Raw genomic sequence first — 8836 nt, forward strand, 5'->3', positions numbered from 1 at the left:
AGGTTTAGGGATTTGAGTTTAGGTTATAGGATTAGGTTTAGGTTTAGGTTTAGGGATTTGAGTTTAGGTTATAGGTTTAGGTTTAGGTTTAGGTTTAGGTTTGAGTTTTGGGATTTGGTTTTGATTATATGTTTTGATTTAAGTTATAGATTATAGGTTTAGGTTTTGGGTTTTAGTTTTAGGTTTAGGTTTGGTTTAGGTTTTAGGTTTTGATTTAGGTTATAGGTTAACGGTTTAGGTTATAGGTTTTTGGATTTGAGAATGGGTTCGGGTTTTGGCTATAGGTTTTGGCTTTGATTTAGGTTAAAGGTTTTGGTTTTGGTTATATGTTATTGGTTTAGGTTTAGGTTTAGGTTTAGGTTTAGGTTTAGATTATGGGTTATAGGATTTGAGAATGCGTTCGGGTTTAGGATATAGGTTTTGGTTTTGGTTATATGTATTGATTTAGGTTTAGGTTATAGGTTTAGGTTTTAGGTTTAGGTTATAGGTTTAGGTTAAGGTTTAGGTTTAGGTTTAGGTTTAGGTTTAGGTTATAAGATATAGGTTTAAGGAATTGAGAATAGGTTAAGGTTAAGGTTTAGGTTCGGGTTCGGGATTGGGTTTATGTTTGGGTTTTCAAGTTTAGGTATAGGTTTAAGTTAGGGAGTTAAGATTAGGATTAAGTGTAGGTTTAGGTTTAGAGATTTGAGAATACATTTAGGTTTTAGGTTTAGGTTTAGGTTTTAGGTTTAGGTTTAGGTTACAGGTTAAGGTTTTAGGTCATAGGTTTTGGTTTAAGTTAAGAGTATAGTCCCTGCAAATAAAGATATAAACACGGCCATCCGGCGCAAATGGCCAGGCCCTTCCAATGCTGTCCATAAAAAATGGACAGCTTCATCATGGTCATAATAGCGGTTCCCTCTTTCCAGGGAACCCCGCTCTTCCGAATAGCTCCGACGCACATCCGGGTCTGCTCCATTAATTTCGATCAAATACATAAACACGGCATGTCCAAATGGCCAGGCCCCTCCAATGTTGTCCATAGGAAATGGACAGCTTCATCATGGTCATAACAGCGGTTCCCACCTTCCAGGGACCCCCGTTCAACATCCGGATAGCTCCGACGCACATCCGGGTCTGCTCATTTAAATAAAATGGATTATCAAGATCATTTAAATAAAATCAGGTCCAATCAACAATCTGACCTGGAGGATTTTGTTAGTATTGTTGACGGTACCTCGAACCTTGTTTAAATCCAAGTTGCAATCTGTGGCCATTGATGCTATTTGTCTTTCTGTGAAGTTGGCAACGATTTCTGCATCAAACCTGACGAAAGCAGCCCTAATGATAAAGAACATTTCTTTCCAGGAATTCATTCTCTCTCTCTCTCTTTTAATTTTTTAACTTTCCATTACAATAATAACTACCTGAAATCATGGCGTTTTCTCAAGATAGAAGTCCAATCCATCCCAACTTGTGCACCTATTAGGACAAGTAATTCAAACAATATCCTGCAACACATTTAAATGCCTAATCAGTCTCACTCCAGTCTTATATATTGAATGCCTAATGCACAGTCTCTTGAATTGGTGCAAACCATACCTGAATTGTTGTACACATCATTTGATTTCCAACCTCCCCAGGGAGTAGATTGATCAGATTGAATGGCCTGCTTCATTGCTTACTTCTTTTTCATCAGCATCTGCACCTAGACATTCATTGCTTACTTCTTTTTCATTAGAAATGGTGCTTACCAAATGGAGGAAATCATACACATCTGTTACGACATCTAGATTTGATGCCACCTAGCAAAAAGAAGAAAGAAGGTGATTCATATTTATGCTTATGAAACAAAGTCTAATAGTTTACATGGCTAGGTTATTAAACTAATAAATTCTAAGAAAAATAGCAAGTGTCAAGACTTATGGCATAAAAAAATAATCGTTGCATGGATTAACAATCAAACAACAATGGTAAAGGGAAGAAAACTAACTTCTTTCTTGCTCCACATAATCTAGTTGGGGCGTCGTATTAGTTCACGTAAGACCTGCGGACACCACATGCATATAAATTAGTTCATGTAAGACCTGAGGACACCAAATGCATATAAATACAATCATTAAAATCTGAAAAACATTAAAATCAATCAACGTGCATCAGTTAACTAGAAAAAGCCCCTAATTACCTTAGTTCCAATCAAAACACCTGAAAACAAGTACCCGGCATCCTGAGCTCCCATTGATTTTCATCAAATAAACATAAACTTTAAAAACTAATAAACAGAAAAGTATCTACATGACCACTCCATTTTTCAGATAATCCAAGTATGAAGAACATCTGGGTCAATACATATGCATCAAATTGCTTGAGAACATCCCAAGTTCCCTTTTTTTTGGTCCCATTACAAGAAAACTGCTCATACCACATAAATACATCCTCATATTATCATTGAAGCAAGCAGAAAAAATTTAAAACTAAAAAGACAAACACATGGAAAAAGTTGCATCATGTGGTAAATGGCTGAAAGACAAGGCAAAATCAGTTACCTTCACAACAAGCAGGGGATAAGTCACAACAGTCGCCCCAAGTTTAGCAATAGCCCCAAGAAGAAATACCTGACCAAAGAAGCACCATAGAACGTGAAAACACCAAAATGAATGTAAAAGCATTGCAACGGCAACAACAGGAGATGCAAAACACGAGGTCATTGGTCTACCTCCAATGCAGTCACTCCTTTTGTGGCTTTCTTACTCAAGGTGCGTCTTTCCTTTTGCTGCTTCAACATGGTCTCATACAGCATGAATTGCATGGAAGGGTTGCTTACATGCGAACAACCAAAAATCCTCTGCTTGAGCATCAGTATAACATTATACAAGGGGCCTATAATCCTCCGCTTGAGCATCAGTATAACATTTTGCAAAACATGAGAATGGCCATAGTTTAAAAACCAGAAAAGTCAAACTAGAGTTGAGTCAAAGAGTAGGTTAAGTTCTATTGAGTCTTAAAGACCATGAATTTTTTGAGTTATCAAACTAGGATGTACCAGAACTCCCAATATTCAGATGATAAGGCCTAACACCTACAAATTGAGTTTTCACGACAAAGATACAATAAATTACAAGTTGAGAAGCAAGCTGAGAAGAATGCAGCAATGGCTGCATGGTCTTCTTTGAAACAATTGCCAAACTTGGGTTCTTTATCTCAATCAAACAAAGAGACTGAGAGCAAGGCTTTTCATACCTACATAAGCAACAGAAATTACACAAATTTTATGAAAGTAGTGGACAATACTCGCAACAGAATCAACATGGCCACAAGCTCGGCAATCTCGTTTGCAAGAAACAAACCTGAGCCCACCATATTCAAGAATGAGATCCAAGCATATTAAATATTTTGTGCCAATTTGTGTTGGATGAATTGAATATGTTTTCAGTTTCAGCAAAATGGTATTTTCAGGACAGCTATGGTCTATAAATTATCACCTCGTATTGACAAAATGCCACTGAACAAGAAGCAATGAAAAAAGAATGCAGAGGTTTAGAGCATAATACCTATGGCAATGATCTTCTTCCTATCCATGCCACCATTTCTACCTGTAAAATCATATTATAGAGAAGATCAATAAAACATAAAATCATTTTGATGTAATAATACCATTAACGCCCATTTTCTTACACTAAAATATTTGGTTTCTTGCCAGTAAAAGAAAAATGAATCAATCAGCTATTGCAGCAGCATATAAAAGATTTGTCCGAAATAAATTACAGGAATTTGATTTGCCTTGCTCTGCTCCAAATATATGATGGGATTTCGTCAGAAATCAAGCAATTTGTTAGTACCCTGCAGAACACGACCAAGATAGACACTTCATGAGCAAAAGAATCAACAAAAAATAATATATTTACACCATCAGGGTTATATCCATTCAACTCACAATGTCTCCATGTCGGCCATATTCTCCAATGAAGGGAAAGACATAATCCTTTCAAATCAGATATCCACCTGAAAATCAAAACATATTGGATTCAAAAAGGTAATTCATATCATACTACTTCCATGGCTGGATATAAATTCAAGGAAATTCCAAGCAATAAAGCAGCAACAAAAGAAGAACATATTAGATTCACCAAGAGAGCGATGTTAGAAGGAATACGTCCCATCATAGACGTGCCTTGCATAAGCCTGCAGTGGTTCAAAATGATAGTTCATATAGATCTTCTCATATAGAAGCATTTTCTCTTTGGTTTAACAAAAAACCTATATCAAGTTGGCTGTAAAACTTGCTCAGCAGCTAAAACTTTCCTGAAACCAACTATTCCCAATTGGGAATGAACTAAAACACTATTTGGCTAATGATCCTAACTAATTAGGTACTCTTAACTAGGATATCTTGCTAACTAGACTGACTTAGGAACTGACTTAAAAGTAATCTTAAAACTTCTAGATTAGGACAGTTCTTCAACTCCAAGCTGTAACTCAACATGGAAAACTTTCCCAAACCATATAACTAAATTTGGCTCTTGAGGGGTCCACATGACGACTACTTGAAAGAAAGTATTTAAAAAAGGAAAAATAATATCAACCACCATTCGATTACACCTATATGCATAATTGTAAATGCATTAAACATTAATCATTTAACTGAAAATTTTTAACATATACATTAGGTTGGGCCCCGCCGTGATGATCACCTAGTTGAAAAATCTAAGGCCAGTTTACTCCATCAGGCGGGCCACATATCAAAACAATCAGGCCACTTGGCAGTCAGAGCCATAGCATTTTTCAGCCAGGGAAGACAGTGCATTCTACCAGTACCGATAGCCAATATCCATACCATTTCTCATAAGGAAAATCTTGGAAATTTGAAATTTTCATATCCTCCCATTCTTCTCATCAGTGGCCCCTAAAATGAAACAGTTCAGATTCAATCAATGGATTTTGGTTGCACCATTCATGGCCTTCCATTTATTATCAATAGCTTCCCAATCTGTGATTCAAAGAAAAGAATGGAATTCCATAACCAAGTGAATAGTACTGACTTGGTTCAAAGAAAAGTACATTTCTAATGTGGAGAAGACATTGGTGTTTGGACGTTAAAACCCCAAATGGTGACTTTCAACAAATTGAATGCTGCCACATGTAACCTTTCAAATTTCAATCAAGCAAAAGAATAATTTAGCCATACTAATATTTTAAGCTCTACCAAGGTAACAATCATCAGTGACCTACTATGCTTACATGTATGGATTTGAATTGTCCTGATTAAGAGTGGAATTCATAGCAATGACTTGTATTGGATTCTGTTCTTCCTATTTGTCAAAAAATACTATGTTCATAAATAAATTGCACCTTAAAAGAGATAATAAGATCATGGCATGAAACCATAATAGAAGGGATTCAGCCGTAAATACTATTTTAAGCTCTACCAAGGTTAGCAAGAAAGCCCTCAAGCTGTGAATTTGGAGAAACAACATAAAAAATCCCGGATCTAGGAAATATTGAACATGTAGCCATTCGGATCTCTAGCCCTTTTCCATTAAATCTGAACCATTTATGGCATTCTCAGGACATAATCCAGTGGTTAGGATCGCCTTTACCCACCAAGTCCATCCAAAAAAAAAAAACTATAAAGTTTAGGAAACTGTCCATTGAAGAAGACCATGAATGGAGAAACCAGCAGCAATCAAGACTACCCCATCAAATAAATGTAAGAGATCTAACCATCAAAGAAAAATCAAAAAAAAAAAAAGAAAAAAAAAAGAGAGAGAGAGCCATCAGACACCAGTGTTCATCCCCGTAGAGCAAACATAGTTGTTGTACGGTCCGCATCATGGTTAGCCATTTTCAACAGAAAACAGCTACATCATTTGGCAATCTTTTATTTCATAAAATAAAAATAAAAAGACACAAATAACAACCAAAAAAGTCCTAAAAAATTACACAACCAAAACAGAAAGGGAATTAGAAATCCAAAAACCCTAACTCTCGGAACATATGAGAGAGAGATGAAGAATGGCTCAGATAGAAATGGGTTTGTCGTATATCAGCACTGAAAAAATCAGAGTGGTGCATGACTTTCATTTCCTCATCACATGCATCCTTCACCTGCATTTCCTTTAACAGAAAAATCTACACGCATTAATGAAAACAAGAGAGATGATGAAAACCCTAACCTTCTTAAGAACCGGAGGGAGAGGGAGGGAGAGATTGAGGGAGAGCGAGCGGACGGAGAGAGGAAGAGGGAGAGGCAGAGGCGCACGAAAGATGGATATGGAAATCCTCTTCTAAAATGAAACGTTACTTTCGAATCCGACAATTGTGAGTTTTCCATCATTTATAACATAAACTATGTTAACAACCATACATTTAAGGGACCATTTACCAGATGATTATGATAGTCTTATATAGGAAAAAAGTACAAATATTAGCCATTTGCAATTAGACCCATTATTTAGATATTTTGGATAAGACCATCTCACTGCCATTATTGTTATAAATGAGTCACCACTATTTTACCTCAACTACAAAACTCGCACATTGTCACTGTACAATAAAAAACATCCCGTTGAGATTTGGATCTGGTAGGCTCTATGGGCCCCACCATGATGTATATGTTTTATCCCCGCCGTCCATCCATTTCTCAACGTCATTTTCGGGTTGATCCCTGAAAATGAGCTCGATATAAATCTTAGGTGGTCCACACCAAGGGGAAACAGTTGGGCAGCCAAATATCATGAAATATCATGATACTTCAGGATTAATAAGTCTAATTGGATACCGTGGACCTCACCACATAAAATAGTGGGGAGAGTGATTCCCACCGTTGAAACTATCTTAAGGCCCACCATAATTTTTATTTGAAATATAACCTGTTCAAAAGTTTAAAAAAACATGAAATAAGATAAAACACAAATATCAGCTTGATCTAAAACTTTCATGGTCCTTGAACAGTTTTTAATGGTGGGTGTTACTATCCCCACTGTTTTCTATGTTGGGGCCCACTGGAGCTTTGGATTTATCTTTGGATATTGCCCTAAAACAATCTCTCCAAATGGATGGAAGGCGTGGATATAAAACATACATCATGGTGGGGCCCAAAATTGAGAGGTATATAAATATCAGGTGGACCACACCACATGAAAACAATAGTGATTGGATATCCATCATTAAAATCCTATGTAAGGCCCACTGTACTCTTTATTTGGCATCCAATCTGTTTATTAGGTCATACATGCTTAGATGAAGAGGAAAAACAAAAATCATTTCAATTCAAAACTTTATGGCCCCCAGAATGTTTTAAATAGATGACGGTCATTCAACACTATTTCTTGTAATGTGGTCCATTTCAAATTAGGAAATGCCTCATTTTTGGTCTCATGACATAAGATGATCTTTAAAAATAGATGGACAGCATGGATTAAAAAATACATCATGGTTGGGCCCACACAGCACCAACCACAAGCCATTGGATGGTGTAGGAGAGGAGCCAATTCGTCCCCTTATTTGTGGTGTGGTCCATTTAATCTTTGGATATGATTCATTTTTTGGATAATTCTATAAAATGATCTCAAAAAATGGATGAACGGTGTGGGTTGATCCCAAATTTTCGGTAAATCCAAAACCCAAGTGGACCATGCCACACAAAACAGTGTCGAATAATGATTTCCACCGTTGATACCTTCCTTGGGCCCACAGTAATGTTTATTTGTCATCCAACATGTTCATAATATCAAAAAAATATGAATGAAGGGAAAACACAAACATAAGCCTAAATGTGGGCCACACCACATAATTTAATGGAGGGGTTTCCTTAGAACATTCATAATCATATATTAGGTCTGCCTAAATGTGATTCACATATCCAACCCACTCATTATGTGTCCCACTTGGATGAGGGGTCGGACCAATTTTCAACTGCATCCATGTCTGTATTAACTTATAAACAGGTTGGATCTTAAATAAACATCGGGGCGGGCCCTGAGAAGGTTTCAATAGTGCGTGTCACTATCCCACTCTTTTCTATGGTGGCTCCACTTGAACTTTGGATCTGCCCCGTCAGTCAGATGCATCATTCCATAGTGGGCCACGAGCTTAAAAATAAAGTCAATACATGACTTGGGTGGGCCACACCACATGCTATAGTTGAGAGGGTTACCCTCCCATTAAAACATTCATAATTATTTATTGGGCCCACCTAAATGTGGTTCATGGATCCAGCCCATTCATTATATGTGTCCCACTTGGATGAGGAGTCAAACCAAGTTTCATACACATCCAAAACTCATGTGGGCCCCACCAAATGCTTTTATATGTGGGGCGTACACAGATTAACCTCATGGGAAGTTCCCATGAGGTGACCTTATAGTACCATTTCACTATTTAAGTAACTCCTTCATGGGTGTTATTCTAACCATGTAGGGCCCACCTTGATATATTTTATGTATATTGACACTATCCATTCACTCTATTTTATTGATCATTACCCTCAATTTGACTAGTTACTCACCTCGATCATACTACATATGAGAAAGATATTGGGTAAACAAGATTGATCAACAATTTGAGTGAATTTTAATTTAAACATCTGAAGTTATTTAATCTTCATGTCCAGACTAATTAGATTGTCAAAAAACAGTTAAAGGTTGTTTATAATATCAAAAATATATAAATTAATAGAAAACAAAAACATCAGCTTGATCCAAAACTTCTATGGCCTCCAAGAAATTTTAAATGGTAGAGGTTCAATCACACTATTTCCTATGGTGTGGTCCACTTGAGCTTTGGATATGCTTCCTTTTTGTTCTTTAGACCTCAAATTATCTGTTAACATAGATGAATGGAGTAGATAAAATAAATA

The 8836-nt window shown here is 36.6% G+C and overlaps 1 long non-coding RNA gene and 1 other non-coding gene across 2 annotated transcripts; both read right to left on the reverse strand.

The window, feature by feature from the left end:
* Positions 1 to 920: 920 nt before the first annotated feature.
* LOC131238523 (uncharacterized) lies at positions 921 to 1662 on the reverse strand. Its single transcript, XR_009167891.1, has 3 exons — positions 1582 to 1662; positions 1407 to 1490; positions 921 to 1320 (listed from the first exon to the last, which is right to left on the reverse strand). It is a non-coding gene; the product is annotated as an uncharacterized LOC131238523 (long non-coding RNA).
* A 4330-nt stretch (positions 1663 to 5992) lies between these two features.
* LOC131241890 (small nucleolar RNA Z221/R21b) lies at positions 5993 to 6076 on the reverse strand. Its single transcript, XR_009169455.1, has one exon. It is a non-coding gene; the product is annotated as a small nucleolar RNA Z221/R21b (small nucleolar RNA).
* Between the last annotated feature and the right edge of the window lie 2760 nt (positions 6077 to 8836).

Source organism: Magnolia sinica, chromosome 3, assembly GCF_029962835.1.
Source record: "Magnolia sinica isolate HGM2019 chromosome 3, MsV1, whole genome shotgun sequence".
In the NCBI taxonomy this organism is placed as follows: domain Eukaryota; kingdom Viridiplantae; phylum Streptophyta; class Magnoliopsida; order Magnoliales; family Magnoliaceae; genus Magnolia; species Magnolia sinica.